This window comes from Apodemus sylvaticus, chromosome 17 (assembly GCF_947179515.1).
Source record: "Apodemus sylvaticus chromosome 17, mApoSyl1.1, whole genome shotgun sequence".
In the NCBI taxonomy this organism is placed as follows: Eukaryota; Metazoa; Chordata; class Mammalia; order Rodentia; family Muridae; genus Apodemus; species Apodemus sylvaticus.
Window position 1 is genome coordinate 5,379,142 of NC_067488.1, and position 18,821 is coordinate 5,397,962.

The 18,821-nt window shown below is 42.3% G+C and overlaps 1 protein-coding gene and 1 non-coding gene across 4 annotated transcripts in view; one reads left to right on the top strand and one right to left on the bottom strand.

Moving 5' to 3' along the window:
- The window catches only part of Ncald (neurocalcin delta), a 445,096-nt gene that overhangs the window by 125,377 nt on the left and 300,898 nt on the right, over nt 1-18,821 (bottom strand). The gene's annotated exons all lie outside the window — the stretch shown is intronic.
- On the top strand, nt 3,491-3,597 carry LOC127668298 (U6 spliceosomal RNA). The gene has a single exon (XR_007974069.1). It is a non-coding gene; the product is annotated as a U6 spliceosomal RNA (small nuclear RNA).

Below are 18,821 nucleotides of genomic sequence, written 5' to 3' on the forward strand. Positions count from 1 at the left end.
AGCTAACGCCTGGAATCTACAGAAGACAAGGAAGACTGCTAAGTCTGGTTGAGAAGGTAATTGTAGAACTGGAAGGAGGAAGGAAAGGAGCGAGAATAGAGAGGAATCTTTAATGTCAAGAGGGTGAGGAATTCCCCAAAATGCAAAGAAAAAGCCAATCCAAAACAAAAATCAGGCTGGGTAAATCCTACACGCCCTAAACTGGATAACTACAAAGGAAATTCCACATAGACACCATGAACCCCCAAGGTAAGAAATTAAAGAGAAGAACAGAAAGTCACCTCATTTTCCCCCACTCTTGGCCAAATACTAAAATCTATAAGACAAACAACACATTCATTAAAAAAAAAAAGTGCAGACTGTTAAACTCTAAAGCTAAGCCAGGCACGACGGCAGTAGGGAGGCAGAGGCAGGTAGATCTTTCTGTAGAAGGCCAGCCTGGTCTACATAGCAAGCTCTAGGCCAGCCAGGGCTTTGTAGTAAGAACTTGTCTCAATTCCCACTCCCCCAAGATAATAGAACAATAAATCTTGAAATTACTCCTGTAAGAAAATAAGTGCTAATTGAATCATATGGGTACGTTTGTGAGGGTGTTTGTTTGTGTAGAAAATGTCCTTTCAAAAAGGAAAATGGAAGGGCTTCTGTTCCCAAGGTTAGTGCAGATTAGGAAGAGCACTGCTCCAGACCTGTGAGATTATACACACAGGCCTAATGGCTACAGTCTCAGAATCCTCTGTGGAGAAGGAAGGGGGAGTGGCTAACTAAAAACATGATGATTAAATATGTCTTAAATTTTGCAGGAATAAGAACATTAAACATTCAAGAAGACAAAACCAAAACCTCCAAATAGGACCATCCATGCCCAATAGGACCAAGACACACCATAATTAAGATTCCGAAAACTAAAGCCAAATTAAAAATCATATTAAAAGTAGCTAGAGATCTATAGTACCTCGTCTATAAGAAGACACAATTAAAGTGACAGACAACGTCTCCTGAGAAACATGGAAGTGGTAAGGACTTAGGACATTTTTAGCTGCTGGAAGAAAATGACTCAGTTCAGAATATTATATTCAGAAAAAAAAGATATTTCAGTAATAAAAATGAAGTCAAGGCACTCTGAAATGATTAAGCAGCTGAAATAACTCATCACTCACAGACTTGCCATGTGAAGTCTACTTAGTCATGTAGAAGAATGACTAAAGAGACAGCATGGCAAGGAATTCTGACATGTCACAAAGGAAGAAAGAACACAGAAAGCAAAATATAGCTAAATGTAGTACACTTCTCTCTACTTGTTTTGTAAATTGTTTGGCATTGGAAACAATCAAAACAATGTCTGCTGTTGTTCTAAATACACATACAGGGAATATTTATGCTAATAAGAAAACGTGAGGACATGGCGATTCTGCGTGCCAGTTGGATTGGTAAGAGGAGGAGAGCACAGTGCCGAGTGAGGAGTCATGCTGTGTATTGTATGGAGCAGTCAATAAGAAGGCTACAGTTAGAGATGTGCTTAGAACATTTAGTGAATCACAATGAATTCCCAAGTCACGTTTAGCAAGTCACAGAAGGTTCAGAAAACACCAAACTAGGACCATAGAAAACAGAAAACAAAAAGTAAATGGAGAACTCAATCTTCACAACATCAATAGTCATATTAAACATAAATGGTGCAACTATATCATATAAAAGATAGAAATTAACTGATCATACTTTTCAAAAAGAAGCCAGAAATATGCTGTCTACAAGAAACCCGCTTCAAATATAATTGTCAATGCATGGTGACGTGTTACTTACAAAAGATGGAAAAGGATACATTTTGCAACCACTAATTGAGAAAGCAAGCGTGGGTGTATAAGTGTTAATAAAGACACATTAAATCTTACCTAAATTCTTAGAGACAAAGATAGTCATGACAACCATAAAAGCTGCGGTCACCCAAGAAGGCATGTCATTCTATGCACATACACCAAGCAACAGCCGTGCTAAATACTGAAGCAAAACCCTGCAGAATTGAAGGAGACCAGGTGACCCCACAGCTACAGTTCTAGTCTCTCTGCTCCCTTTCAGGACTGAGAGAGATCCAGGTCTCAGGTGTGCTAAGCTGTACTCTACCGCTGAGACAATGTCCTCAACCTTTGGAGAGGAGAATATCTCTTTCTCTTTCATTGGAAGAAGGAAAGAAATGAAGGAGCAAGAAAACAAAGAAAACATCTGGACACCATCAGCTGATGGGGTTGAACCAACGTGTCAGGGCGCTTCTGTACCGGCAGGTGTGTGCTCTTCCGCCACAGCCAAAAAGCATCCGCCAAAAAGCCTCCGCAAAGACACCACCCCCGAGCCACAAAGTTAACGCAAACAAATTAAAATTATAAAGATGGTTCTCTGACCATGATGGACTCACAGCGAAACAAAAACAGTAGGAGAAACCTCCAAATATGAGGAGACTAGGAAAATATGCTTTGAAAATAATCTACAAGTTAAATAGAAAAACAATTTTTTAAAACAGAATTTTAAAACTCAAGTGAACATGAAATCACAACATTCTCTCTCTCTGTGTAGTGTGTGTTTGTGTGTGTAGTGTGTGTAGTGTGTGTTGTGTGTGTGATGTGTGCACTGTTTGTGGTATGTGTGTAGCATGTGTAGTGTGTATGTGTATTGTGTGTAGTGTGTGTAGTATGTGTGTGTAGTATGTATGCAGTGTGTATAATAGGTATGTAGTATGTTTTGTGTGTGTGTAGTATGTTTTGTGTGTGTGTCTGTGTAGTGTGTGGTGAACTTAATACACTGCTGGAAGAAAAAGCACAGCACTAAAAGAAAGAGAAAAAAATCTACTATAATCTATTTTTCAGTATCAAGATGAGTAAGATAGCTGGGCATAGTGGCTCATGCCTTTAATTCCAGTGCTCAGGAGGCAGAGGCAGGTGGATCTCTGAGTTCAAGAGCAGCTTGGTCTATAAAGCCAGTCAAGGCTACACGGAGAAACCCTGTTTCCAAAAAACAAGGCCACAAAACAAAAATCAAAAGACAAAAACCAAAATAAAAAGATAAGAAGACCTATTAGACATAGGCAGATGGATGTTAATAAAAGAATAGAAATAAAAATAATTGAAAACAGAAGTAACAAAATTACAAGCAAACTAGCTATTTAAAACAGGTTTAATCAAGACTGAAGGGGAAAATTAGGTTGATAGACATGTTATCATCATGAAAGGAGTGTCAATACAGAGTCATGTAGATGTGGCCAATATTACATCTGTAAAATTCAGGAAAAAATGACTCAGGTTTTGAAAAATGAAAACCATCAAAACTTATCCAGTATAAATACATGATTTGAACTATTGACAAAATTGAAATAATAATTTTATACTCCTCTAGGAGAAACTGCTAGAACTACAGGAGAATTCTCAAGAAACAGACAAAGAATTGACACTAATTGTACACAATCTCAAAAAAAAAAAAAAAAAAAAAAAACCCTAAAAACCCAGTGCTTGCTTCAGCAGCATATATACAAAAATTGGAATGGTACAGAGAAGATTAACATGGCCCCTGCAAAAGGATGACACACATATTTGTGAAGTGTTCCATATTTCTGGTACATTTACACAATGGAGTACTGCTCAGCTACTAAAAGCAATGAATTCATGAAATTCTTAGGCAAATGGCTGGAACTAGAAAATATCATCCTGAGTGAGGTAACCCAATCACAAAAGTACGCACATGTTATGCACTTGCTGATAAGTGAATATTAGCCCAGAATCTCTGAATAACCAAGATGCAATTCACAGACCACATGAAACTCAAGAAGAAGGAAGAACAAAGTGTGGCTACTTTGATCCTTCTTAGAAGGGGGATCAAAATACCCATGGCTCACAGCCAACCAATAGACTGAGCACAGGGTCCCCAATGGAGCAGCTAGAGAGAAGACCCAAGGAGCTGAAGAGGTTTGCAACCCCTCAAGAGGAGAAATAATATGAACCAACCAAGAGTACACAAGGAGGCACCCACGGCTCCAGCTGCATATGTAGCAGAGGATGGCCTTGTTGGACATCAGTGAGAGGAGAGGCCATTGGTCCTGTGAAGGCTTGATGCCCCAGTGTAGGGGAATGCCAGGACAGGAAAGGGGGGGGGTGGTAAGCAAGGGGAGGGGGATGGGATAGAGGGCTTTTGGAGGGGTAACAAGGAAAGGGGATATCATTTGAAATGTAAATAAATCAAATATCTAATAAAAAAGAAATAAAAACTCAAACAAACAAACACAAGAATACTTCAGTTTATTTTAGAAAAATGGTAATATTCTGATGCCAAAGTCAAAGACAATATAAAGAAATCCATAACGAAGTGTTGGAAAATGTGATCCCTAAGTATACACATAAAGGATTATACACTGCAATCATTCAAGTTTGTTACCATGGCAAACATTTACAGAAGCCCCACACATCAGAGAGGAGTAAACATTTTCTCTTACGTTAGGAACAAAGTGAGGGCAAGCACACTTATTCAACACTAAACTGGAAGTTCTAGAAACCTACAAGAAGCAATGAAGAGAGAGCCGGTCCAGGCACAGCACTGGCATGCACAGGAATGTCTGTCAGAACAAAAGCTCGCTTTCTGCAATCAGCACACATTAATAAAAATAAATTAAAATTGCCTGTACCCCTCAAAAATTCAATTTTGCAGACTGAAAAGGAAGTAATAAAAAATGTTCTCTATTAACTCTGAATGAAATAATTATCTGTTCAGAAAATACTAGAGAATTCATAGCACAAACAGTTGAGGGTGAAAAACCCTCAACAGTTAGTAGGTGGATTCAAGAAGGTTGCAGGATGAAAGATAAGCACAAAATAAAATGCAGTCCTGCAGGCGCATTAGTCATGGGCCTGCAGAAACTGCATCTTGAAAATAGAATGCCATTTATAAATTCTCAAAATGAACAAATTTGTAAACATGTGCAAAGGGCGCATTCTGGAAGGAACAGCAAGAGGAGTTAGTAAAGACTCTGGTATCAGAGAGGAGCTGTGTGTACACACACTGGAAGATTCAACATAGTAAAGACTACAGTTTCCTTTTCATCGATAGGCAGGATCGACTCACTGCTATTAAAAACTGCAGCAAGATTTCTTTTGTAGATATACCTGACTTTGTTATAGACCCGACATGGGAAAAGAATGAAATTATAATAGCTAAAATAATTTTTGAATAAAACAATTAAAATGGAAGAGGACATGCTACCTGATTTTGAAACAGAGCACGTGGGTATAATTTCCAAGAGTGTGTGGCATTGCATAAGGAGGGCAACAGATCACTGCTCCAGAGGAATGAAACCTAGACACCTCAGAAGAAGCCTCTGTGTAAGTATCAAAGCGCGACCAAACTGTGGGGGTGGGGAGTGTTCTTGGTCTTGTTCTGTTCTGTTTCAGATAGGGCTTTACTGTGCATTTCGGGCTAGTCTCAGTCTTAGGGTCCTTTAGCTTCCGCTTCCTGAATACTGAGATCACGACTGGATTCCTCCTTGCAGCTTCCTTCTGGGTGGTCTTGGATTTGCTCTCTAGCCCAGGCTGGCCTCCTTCCCACAATCCTCCTGTCTTAGCTTAACATAAGTTAATCCTGGAAGTTCAGGCATGCGCTACCAGTCCTGGCTCAGGTCGACTATATTTTGGCCAACATGTAGAAACAATTAAATGGACGAAGGAAATTCTTCTCAGCATGATGTAATAGAGCAATTAGTTATCTCTAGGAGAGAAAGGACCTGAGCCCAAACCCCTTGCCTTGCACACAAATGCGTCAGGTGGGCATGTGAGGCTGTACGGCTTGGAAAAGAAACATTAAGGAAAACTGTGAGATCTATGCCTAAGTGACATCGAGGCACAACACTAAAGCACAGCTCACAAGGGAAGAGAGTGACACATCGCACAAGGACCTGCTGAGACGACAAATGTGCAGGTGCAGACTGCAAAGACACAGGACTCAAACTGAGGCCACAGGGAGAACCTCTAGATCCAATCAATACTAAACAATCCAGCTAGAAAAGGGGCAAAAGACATGCACATAAGTGTTACCAAAAATACAAAAAAATAGGCACATGGAGAAACTTTTAATGTCACTAGTTGTAAGAGTTTTTCTTTATTGTCACCTTGACTAGACTTAGAGTCACCTGGGAGACACACTTGCAAGTGTGAGGGCGTTACTCAAGAGGTTTAAGCCAGAAGGGGAGCCCTTCCTTGTAAGAAGATAGCACCAGTGACAGATGGGGACCTCAGACTGAAGAAAAAGCCTTACAGACATATTCAAACAAATATAGACAAATCAAACAAGTATGTTTGATTTCAAAACCTTCTTAAAATTATATTACATACACACACTTACACACACACAGATATTTAAGGATTTCTTGTATCTATATGTGTGAAAGCTTGTGTGTATATGTGTGCATGTGTGTGCCACGTGTGTGCCAGTGCTGAAGCTGGAGTTCCAGGTGACTGAGGCACTAAGTCAGTGTCGGGAACTGAATCTGGGTCCTCTGCAGGAAGTGCAAGTGTTCTTAAACCCAGCCATCTCTCCAGATCCTATATCCAGATATATGTATACAATATCCTCATGGAAGCAGCTGGGAAGGAAGGGAACGGGGAATGGGAGAACACAGAACAGTGGTGGAGACTAAGATGAGACCATAACTATATGTATATGTACATATGTATGTATGTATATACATATATACATGTACATACATACACACATACATATGCCATATATGAACATGTCCTAATAAAACGCTTCTTTAAACCCTAACAAAAAAAATAGAAGTAAAACAGAGTAGGCAAGACAAATGAATATCACCATCACAAGGGCATCCAACCATGAAGAAATATTTATTCAAGAAAAATGTAGAACTCTGAAAAAGCACTGAGGCTCCCCAGCACTAGAGTGATTCCTCCCTCTCGTATGTGCACAGGTCAGTGTGACGGTCACTCCTTTCTGAGAAGGCAGAGCATTCTTTCTTCAATTTTAAATCAAGGAACACAGCCTCTCCCTGGGAGCGGCAGACAACCAGCAGTTTTCCAGCTCCGAGGTTCAATCCTTTGTGCACACAGCCAAGTGGTTAGGGGCTTCTTCCTTTTCTCTTTTAATAAAGACTTTCTTTAAAATGTATCATTACTATTTATTATCATCATCATCAGTATTATTATGTGTGTGTGCGTGCACGCACATGTATGTGGAAGTCAGAAGACAACTTTCACCAGTCAGTTCTCTCTTCCATAAGGAGTTCTAGGGACCCAGGGACTGTATTCGGATAGTCAAAAGTGGCTATGTCCTTTGAAAACAGAGTTCACAGTACGGGAGAGCAGACCTATTAAAACAGCCATACTGCAAAGACTTAAAAAGCTGAGCCAGGAGGATCATGAGTATGAAGTCAGCCAGAGTTGCCTAGTTGCCACTATAAGCTGCATAATAAAAACCTGAATCAATAAAGAAAAGTATTTAGCCAACTAAACAGATTAAAAAAAGCAATGATAACAGAGGACACTGGCCGGGCAGTAGTGGCACACGCCTTTAATCCCAGCACTTGGAAGTGGTTCGAGGATTTCTGAATTCGAGGCCAGCCTGCTCTGCAGAATGAATTCCAGGACAAGCAGGGCTACACAGAGAAACCCTGTCTTGCAAAACCCAAACCAAAACAAAACAGAAACAAAAACAAACAAATAAAAAACAAACAAAAAACAGAGGAAACTGATGTCCCAAACCTCCACATTTATATTGACTTAAAGGGGCAGCTTTTCATCAAAAGTCATAAAACAAAGAAGCATGTAACAGACGAAAGACAGACAGGCAGGCAGGCGGGCAGACAGGCAGACAGATAGATTAGGTAGATGATAGATAAACAGACAGACAAAATAGCTGCTTTTGAGAAGATCCAGTGTTGTATTAACAGATGAGAAGAAGATCCAGTGTTGTATTAACAGACATCACAGCAGCCATTATAAAGATGCTAATAGAGCAAAAGGAAGCCACGGTTTATGAAGTGAAAGAAATCACCATGGCAGTGTCTTATCAAATAGAAAACACCAAAAAGAGGCAGGAGTCGTGTGAAAGAACAAAATGGAAATGCTAGGGAGTTTCCAGAAATGCTGAAGTAAAACTTCAGTATAGGAAACGAAGGGTAGAACAAAAGAACCCGTGAGGTTGAAGGTGGATTAGCAGAGATTATGCAGCACACAGGACAATGTGGGGCGCCATCATGACAACAGTGAGAGGAGAGCCGAGCCCTGAACATCCGATACACTCCGTGAGTCCAAGCGGGCTGGGCGCAGCAGGTCCCTATCCACTCATATTATAGGAAAAATGCTAAAAAAAAAAAAAAAGGTGCTCAAAGACAAAGGAGAATATTGGAAGCAGCAGGAGAGGGCTGGGGTGCTTCTGCAGGTAAGCCACTTGCTGGGAACTCTGAGGACTGCAGTTCAGAACCCACAGAAAATCAAGGCAGGCAGTGTAGCTCATTGTAATCCCAGCACATAGGGCATTGAGACAGAGGAACCCCAGGGCAAGGGGGCAGCTAGACTAGCAGACTCACTAAACTCTGGGTTCAAGTGAGAGACTCTGCCTCAACACATAAGGTGGAGAATGCTTGAAGAAGGCATCTAGTGCCAATCTCTGCCCTCCATTCACGGGTACATGCACATACACACACACACACACACACACACACACACACACACACACACGAGGCCATATGCATGAGACATGAGACCATGCATACATGTGTATGCATACCACAGACATTGCACATGAGCCTATATGTACACCTACACACGTGAGAACATGGATATACATATGTATGTTCATACACATACACGTAAAAAAGAAAACTTGCTCATCTCATGCAAGGGAACAAGATTAACAACTGATCTTCCGACAGAAATAATGGAGGACAGACAGCAGTAGGGAGGCACAGCGTAATAAACGGCAGAGCCAGTGGTGTGCCTAGCACCTCACAGTGCCTCGTGCTTGGTGGCTTATGTTTTCAAAGCCTGAACTTCTACTTCATACACTTGGTGGCACCTAAAACTGCAGCACAAGGTCATACTTAGCTATTAGATGAGAGAAAGAGAGAAAATAGACTGGAAACATATTGGCTTGCTGGTATCATCCTTTCTTCTAAGGAAGGCATCCATTAAAGAGGCAATGTCTCAGGGAGATAGAGATGGCTCAGTGCTTTAAAGCATTGGTTGTTTTTACAGAGGACCCTGATTCAGTTCCCAGCACCCACATGGCAGCTCACAAGTATTCTGGGGGATTCAACACCCTCTCTGACCTCTGTGGGCACCAAGTATGCATGTGGTACACAGACACACATACTGACAAAACATTCATACACATAAAAATCTAAAAAAATAATAATAATAACAACAACAACAATAATAATAAACATCACATACAAAGAACTACTGACACCTAGTTTTTCAAAGATGTGTCTATAATGATGTTTACACAGTCATATAGAAAACGAGTGTCCTAACATTGCAACCAATGTGAATCTTACTTGAATAAAATCCAGTCTTTAGAAATCCCAGTAAGGTAGCCGCAGTGGTGGGTCAAAGGTTAGGAACACTGGCTGTTCTTCTCGAGGACCTGGTGTCTAACTGCCCATCCCTCCAGTCCCAAGGCACCTGCCACTCTTCTGATTTCTGTGGGCACAGCAACCACTTGGTACGCAGATATTCATATAGCCAGAACACCCATACACAAATATAAACAATTTTAAAAGTTAAAAAAAAGTCTTGATGTAGCAAAAATAATCAGGACAATCAAAGCTAATATCTTCTGTTGTCTATAAAAAGTTAATTTCAGAAAAAAATAACTATTTTGTTGTATTTTCTCAGAAAGTTGTCTGTCTAAAAGATGTGGACATCAAAATTCTTTAGATCATTCGCCTACTGATTTAAGATATTCTGTTTGGGTAATGTGCTAGATGGGTATTCTTTTGCTCCCACCCTTATCTCTGGAATTTATGAAGACATTATTTTTCCATAGAAAAGAGGAATTCAGGTCACAAAAAAGCTGACTTTAAGATAGGAATCTCTCAGATTACCTAGTCTTGCCCAATGTTTCTAGCTTTGAAAATGGATGAAGGAAGGGGCCAGGAAGCCAATGGAAGGCGATCCCTGGAGTCTGGACAGTGACAGGACATAGATCATTGTCGCGTCTACCTTCGCCAGGAAAGAGTACGCGACACAAGGAGTTTCTTCCTTAAAATAGTTTATTCGGGAAACCTTGACTTAAGTTTATTCTTCTATTGGCGGCCCCGGGCCCTCTCCCAGCCTCCCCTTAAGTACCCTAGCTAGCCTCATTTGCCCAGGGAGATAACCAGCCGTGTTCTCATAGGTGAACTCAGTGAGTTCTTCATTAGCATGTAAGTGAGATAAGGAATGCAGCACACTGCACATGTGTTCCAGTGATTTACTACCAGGGAGCAGCATGAGGCCAGCGCCATCTTGTAACAGAGAAGAACAAAGGGTGGCTCACTACAGCTCATCCTTTAGAGTCTACAACGGTGAAGCTCAGCATTGAGTTTAGACCGGTGAGCCCTGTCTCAGGACCTCTGATCTGTAGACCTGGGATATAAACATTGGTGCCTGAAGCCATGATCCCCGGTGGTTTGCTATAGCAGCCGCAGGAAAGAAACATGGACACACCCTGCTGTGGAAATGAAGAGGAGTCCTGCCTGGAGGACCCCTAGTGGGGAGAGCAAGCGGGAGAGTAAATATTTCAAGGGAAGTCTAAGAAAGTGCAATGGGAGGGCTGGGGAGATGGCTCAGCAGTTAAGAGCACCCGACTGTTCTTCCAGAGGTCCTGAGTTCAATTTCCAGCAACTACATGGTGGCTGACAACCATCTGTAATGGGATCTGATGCCCTCTTCTGGTGTGTCTGAAGAGAGAAATGGAAATAAATAAATAAATAACAAAGAACAAAAGTGCAATGGGGTTGCAGGTTTTGGCAGAGGGAGATAGTCCTTCCACCGGGAACAAACCACTTCTCGCAAGAACTGCTGAGGGCCTTTAGGACGCCTTCTTGGAACAAAGGGCTGCCTGATGTATAACTGAATCTGTCATTTCCTCAGATGATGGGGTAAGATGAGAGCCGCACCCAAGCTTTATAGACACAAGGCCTGGGATGAGCCCAGAGAGTTTTTAACTATCTCTAGGACTAGGCTTGGAAGCCTCTAGCCTCCATACAGTCTAGTCTTCTGTAAGTCTGGACCTTGAAAACTTCAGCTTCCAACCTCCATTTGCACACCTAGACTTAGAACGTGTTAGCCTTTTGAGGCTTACTGCTGAATAAGCCCACCGTTTCTAGCTCTTTCTGAACTCTGGCTGGCTGGTTTGACTCAGCTGTTCTGGCTCAAGCCCCTCTCTAAGTTGTCCAATTCAAACTGGCTTCTCACCAAATTGCTCTGCTTGGCCTCAAACTAACTCTGGCAATTTTGTTATAATCTTCTGGCTCCTTCTCATTCTCTGGCTCCTTCTGTATTCACCTGCAACCTGGTTTTGTAAAATTGTCTCTAGTAAAAATGCCTCCTTCCCCCCCCCCCCTTCACAGTACTGCACTCTTCAATTGCCTTTCTTTCCTGTCTACTCCTGTGAGAGCTGAGCGTAGTCTATCTCTGACCCATTCTGTCAAATCTGTCTCTAATTCATCACTTTGTCTGCCTCTCAATTAGACATAACTATCAAATATGGCGGTTTTTCTACTACAACCTAACGTTACCTTCATTGTTTGGGATTAAATGTGTCTACTGAGGGCATGTCTGTGTTCCAGCTGGATCACACAGACCTAGAAGGTATTTGCATGTGATCTCTTGCCAGAGCAGTCACATCGCTGGATTAAGATTCCTCTACATTGATGCCTTTAGCAGTTTTTTGTTTTTTGTTTTTTGTTTTTTTTTTGTATCCCAGGTCAAAGTTTGTATTAAACAGCAAGTAAGAGTCAAAACCAAGGACTTAAGATGTGGGTTTTGTTTGCTTCTTTGTTATCTCATTTAATGCTGTTTGAAGATTTATTTATTTATTCATATTTTATTTGGGTGAGTGTGTTTCTACATGTATGTCTGTGCATCATATATGTGCCTGGTGCCAGCAGAGACCAGAAGTTAGAGTTACATCTTCTTGAACAGGAGTTACAGATGGTTCTAAGCCTTCCCGTGTAGCTGTAAGGAACTGAATCCAGGAAGAACAGTGCTCTTGACTATTGAGCGACCTCTCTAGCCTCAAGGCTGTGCTTACATCATCTCCACAGAATGGCTGACCAGCACGGCAGGACAGGTTTGTCCCCAGAAAGAATGGGATGGTAAATATATGAGCTGTCCCCAGGCATCCTCGTGCCAACCCTCCTGGAGGCCATGCCAGTTTTCTGCATTTGTTATGTGTGTGCGTGTGTGTGTCAGTGTGTGCGTGTGTGATATGTTTAAAACATTAATATCAACAAACAACTAATATTCAAGATTCACCTTATCTCTGAAGAGGTCATGTGGTTGGTTATTCAGGGGTGACCTCTCTGAAGAGGTCATGTGGTTGGTTATTCAGGGGTGACCTCTCTGAAGAGGTCATGTGGTTGGTTATTCAGGGGTGACCTCTCTGAAGAGGTCATGTGGTTGGTTATTCAGGGGTCACCAGTGGAGACCGAGTCGTCTTGTTCCAGCCTGTTCCCAACTTTCTCCAAAGCTTCCACAACCTGATTTCCTCCGTGAAAGTGAGATGCTCATTATCAGGTTTCTGGTAACACAAGGTTGTCCACATTTCCTGAGTCCTGCTATGACATTAGCAACGTCAACAAGAAGAGCCCAGAGTCACGGTACCCCTGTATGGCAGAGGTAGGTGCCTGAAACAACTCCCAGAGCAACAAAACTTGACAAGACTTGGTACAGGCCTTTCTTTAAGCAGGTGTCCTTCCTTCCTTCCTTCCTTCCTTCCTTCCTTCCTTCCTTCCTTCCTTCCTTCCTTCCTTCCTTCCTTTTGTGCTTTCTTGCTTTCTTCCAAGACATTTCTCTAACCCTGGCTGTCCTGGAACTCACTCGGTAGACCAGGTTGGTTTTCAACTCAGAGATATGCCTGTCTCTGCCTGTCTCTGCCTACAAGTGCTTGGATTAAAGATGTGAGCCACCATCATTTGGCACATTTTTAGGAGTGTTTTGTCTGGAAGTTGGACTGGGTCAATTGCTTGGAAGGTGGCTATGCTAATCACTACACCATCAATGCCTACCTTTTCTCTAAGCAGTTTTTAAAAGGAATTTTCTTATAAAATTCTACTTCAAGATGGGCATGATGGGAGTGGAAAGGCAAGTGGAACTGTCCTTTACCAAACAAAGGGAAGTCTAAAGTCAAGATGAATGGAAAAATTTGTATTTAAAACATATTTATTTGTATATACTACTATAGTAGTGCTATTCTTATGTGCATGTGTGGAGGTACATGGGTTCATAGTACATACGTGGAGGTACATGAGTCTGTAGTGCCTGTGTGGAGGTCCATGGGTCTGTAGTACACATGTGGAGGTCCATGGGTCTGTAGAGCCTGTGTGGAGGTCCATGGGTCTGTAGTACACATGCGGAGGTCCATGGGTCTATAGAGCTCATGTGGAGGTCCATGGGTCTGTAGAGCGTGTGTGGAGGTCCATGGGTCTGTAGAGCGTGTGTGGAGGTCCGTGGGTCTGTAGAATGCGTGTGGAGGTCCGTGGGTCTGTAGTGCCTGTGTGGAGGTCCATGGGTCCACAGTGCCCGTGTGGAGATCCATGGGTCTGTAGAGCATGTGTGGAGGTCCGTGGGTCTGTAGAACACATGTGGAGGTCCATGGGTCTGTAGAGCGCATGTGGAGGTCCATGGGTCTGTAGAGCGTGTGTGAAGGTCCGTGGGTCTGTAGAGCGTGTGTGGAGGTCCGTGGGTCTGTAGAGCGTGTGTGGAGGTCCGTGGGTCTGTAGTGCCTCTGAACGCTCAGGACCTTCCCAAGATCTGTAATCCCCCTTTAGGTTCTTGAAAACACATCAGCATTCTGCCAATGCCTTTGGTTTTTTGCTTTGTTTTGTTTTTTTGTTTTTTGTTTTGCCTCAGGCAGCTTAAGGCGATGTTTCTTGCTCAAATGCAAAGGCAGCTAATATAACTAGCTTATACCTCAAAAACTGAAACAGACCTTGGACATGCCAGATCAGCTGATACCTTAATTTAAAACCTTTTAATGAGTGTTTTCTGTGTGCAGGACCATATAAAAAGCTGAAGGATAGGATGTTTAACAAAAAACACACAGACCTTGGCTGTGTAGAGTTTTGTCAGTGAGCATTCTAGCAATCTCCAGTCTCCACAAAAAGCATAATTTTCTTAATGATGATAGATACAGAAAGATAGTACCCAGTGCTAGCCTGTGAGGATCTAAGTCAGTTTGGGGTTTCACTGAAGGGTTCCTCAGGACACGGAGAGCGAGCTGGCTCTCAGCACAAAACAGCGTGTCTCATGGACATGAGATGTGGTCAGGCAAGTTAACAGAACAGAAAGAGAGCATAAGATGGCAGACTGCTAACCTGAGTAAGGGTGCGTGATAAGCCAGGGCAGTGTGGAACATCTTACTGTTGTTTGTCTCTTTCTTTCTTTTGTAGCAGTAGGCATACATGCACTGCTATGGTAGGCATGCATGCACTGCTATGGTGGGGATGCATGCACTGCTATGGTAGGGATGCATGCACTGCTATGGTAGGGATGCATGCACTGCTATGGTGGGGATGCATGTACTGCTATGGTAGGGATGCATGTACTGCTATGGTGGGGATGCATGCACTGCTATGGTGGGGATGCATGCACTGCTATGGTAGGGATGCATGCACTGCTATGGTAGGGATGCATGCACTGCTATGGTAGGCATGCATGCACTGCTATGGTAGGGATGCATGCACTACTGTGATGGGGATGCATGCACTGCTATGGTGGGGATGCATGCACTGCTATGGTGGGGATGCATGTACTGCTATGGTGGGGATGCATGTACTGCTATGGTGGGGATGCATGCACTGCTATGGTAGGGATGCATGCACTGCTATGGTAGGGATGCATGCACTGCTATGGTGGGGATGCATGCACTGCTATGGTAGGGATGCATGCACTGCTATGGTGGGGATGCATGCACTGCTATGGTAGGGATGCATGCACTGCTATGGTAGGGATGCATGCACTGCTATGGTAGGGATGCATGCACTGCTATGGTGGGGATGCATGCACTGCTATGGTAGGGATGCATGCACTGCTATGGTAGGGATGCATGCACTGCTATGGTGGGGATGCATGCACTGCTATGGTAGGGATGCATGCACTGCTATGGTAGGGATGCATGTACTGCTATGGTGGGCACCCATACATTGGTATGATAGGCACGCATACATTGGCGTGTCCTTGCACATGCCAGGTTTAAACACTCTCCCACTGAGCTACACCCCTCACCCTGCCATTTTATTTTAAGACAGTGTCCCACTAGCTTGCCCAAGCTACCACTGAACTTGTGATCCTCCTGCCTCAGTCTCAGAAGTATCTAGGATTGCAGGCCTACCTGTATGGAACATTTTGCAAGCTAGAGTAAAGAAGGGTAACCAAGCTCCTGGTTAACATGTGGTCAGTAGCAGGTGAAGTTGGGAATTTAGGTTGTCTGACTCCAAGGTGAATTAGATTCAAAATAAGGCTTTTAAAGATTTCATTCCTCATTTCTAAAGATAATACACAATAGTATAGAGCAAAAGACATTTTATATTAGCAGAAAAGACACTGTAAAAATGCCACTCAGGTTGCAGAGTCTGTATGACACACAGAAGACTCGTACCTGACATGATCAATCCCAGGAATGAGACATTGTAAATATGCCTTCAGTTATTACATTGCTCTAGCATACCTTAGAAAATTTAGGATTATGGTGAAAATCTTTAAATTAAGGACCCGCGGCCCTACCAAAATGTTAGCAACTTGCTTAATTCTTACTACATTAGCTGAAGACTTAAAGGTATTTATGCTCAGAAAATATCCTTGAAAATGCTACCAGGATACATACCCTTAATAGCTGATATTTATAAAAAAACCGGAATCAATGATTAATAATCTTCCTAAACGGAACACACAGACCAGATGTTTTCACTAGTGAATTATGCCAAACAAGGAAGCAGTTACACCAGTTTTCTATGTTCCATAGAGGATTAAAGCAGAAGGAATCCGAACTCCCTCATTCCATAAGGCCGAAGTCACCCTAACACGGAGTTCCTTACAAGAAAACAGCAGAACAATGCCTCTAATGGATACAGTTGCAAAAATCCCCAACAAAATCTTGCAAATCCAATCTAACAATCCATAAGAGAACCATATGCTACAAGAAGCAAGCACAAAGCCAGGTGTGGTTCAAGATTTTCAAATTGGTTTATGGGATCAGTTGCACAAATGGGCAAAAACCATATGATCATTTTAAAAGATTTAGAAAAGCTCTTGACAAAATACAACATTTATGATGAAAACTTTCAGTAAATAAGGACTGAAAGAGACCTTTCTAACTCAGTAAAGAATAACGTCAGAGAACCCACAGCCGCTCATCCTTCCATGTGCAATGCTAAAACTTCCCCACCAAGATCAACAGCAAGGCAGAGACGGTGCCTCCTGTCACCTGTCTCCAACTCACTGGGAATACTAGCTAATCCAGTAAAAAAAGAGGTATTGAAAGCAAGAGGCAAAAAACCAACTCTGTTTGCAGATAGCATGATCCTATGTAACAAAGATGTAGATGAGAGCCAGGCAGTGGTGACACACACCTTTAATCCAGGTACTCAGGAGGCAGAGACAGGCAGATCTCTGAGTCCAAGGCCAGGCTGGTCTACAGAGTTAGCTCCAGGAAACCCTGCCTTGAAAACAAGCAAACAAACAAAGAAACAAAATAAAAATTTAAAAAGAGAAAGAAAAATGCAGATGAATCATCAAGCTCTCTCTGAGAAATTAACTACAGCAAGGCTGCAAGACACAATGTTCACATACAAACACGGCTGCTTATGTTCCATATATTAACAAACATGTAGAATTTGAAGTTAAAAGCACATTATCATTCCCATTAGCACCTCCTAAAATGAAATACTTAGATGTCTTCTAATCAACTATGTACAAGACACAAGGAGAATGGTAAAAGTCTGGTGACTAAGGTCAAAGGACTGAAGACTGAGGAGACATTCCCTGTCAGGGATGAAGTAATACTGCCAGGGCCGACTCTCCCCAGCTTGATCAGCAATGCAGCGTCACGTCATCTACAGCACCCGCAGTGTCACATGATCTACAGCAATGCGGCGTCACGTGATCTACAGCACATGTGGTGTCACATCATGGCAGCCTTGGTTATGAATACACAGCACGTGCATTTTACACTGTGCATGCTGTCACTCCAGAAAACACCAACACTGCCCGACACAATTCAGAGCAGGTTCAAGGCTGCCACAGGTTATGAACTGTAGTGATTTTAATGTACATGCAAAGTTTTTTTTCATACCAAGTCTATTTTGCTCTTACAGAAAAAAATGATTTAATTTCAGAAAACAAAGGCTGAATATTTTCTTGCCATCATTTCTCATCACGTATGAAATCAGTGTGTCTTCTGATTGAATTTTGTTACGAGGTCCAATTTTTTAAAAAATTGCCATTTGAATTGTCTACTTGAGTTTCATTAAAATCATTAAGTGGATTTTTGGCTTAAGACCGAATTCCCAACAATTTCCAAAAAGGCCTTAAACATCTGTCATTTTGTACTATGTATTTATGTAAAACAGTCTTCTCAGCATTAATGAGTATAAACTCAAAATATTAATTAGCTGAAAAATATTGAAGATACTATACTCCCTGCAGTATCAAATATTCATCTAAAACCTAATTTTTATGTAAAAATAAACAGGACACCAATCTCATTAGTAATAAGTTTGCTTTCACATTTCATGAATGGTATAATTATTTGCATACCAAGGAATAATTTTCAAAATAAACTTTTCGCTTTTTCTCCCGGTCCCAGGCACTGCAGGAACCACAGGTTACCATGCAGACATGGCCACATCCAAGAACCACACCACAAACAAATAGTCCCACCAATGGCACAGAAATGGCATCTAGAAATCCTGGCCATACAAGTCTCTTAAGAAGGTTGGCTCAGAGTTTCTGTGGAGAATGTGTGTTGTGGATAGCCCTGGGCTTGTATTTTGATGCTAATTCCACTCCTCAGAGGGGCTGCAGATGAGGAGTTGCCTTGTGACCCTTCTCCCCACCTTAACTTTTCAAATAAAGGCTTGAGCCAATGATTGAACAGGAGGAAGTGGGAGGAGCAGAGAGTCGAGGGGAGGAGCGACAGGATAAACAGGAAAGGGAGGAGCTACGGGGAGAGGAACTGAGAGGCGGCAGAGAGAGAAGCTGGGGCCTGGAGAAACCGCAAGTTCTATGGATAATATAGATGGACTAGGGTAGTATAGTGGGAGTTCTGCCCAATCTAGGCTTGTAGCTTGTTTTGTTAACTGATTGAGTTGAGCTTTCTTTTACCGGGGAACTGGGTTGGAAACAAAGTAGCAACAAAATGTGCTTTGTCAAGAAGCACCACAAGGAAGGCTAGAAGAAGATACAAGCCAACAATGCAAAGACAATGAGCGCATGCGCAGAGACCATCAAGGCCCCTGTGAAGCCTAAGTCGGTTACACCCGAGATGCCAAAGGCCCCAGGTGCAAACCGAGCCATCTTGCTTTCACCGTTCATCAGAAAATTGGGAAGGGGATTCAGAGCTATGTGGCCAAG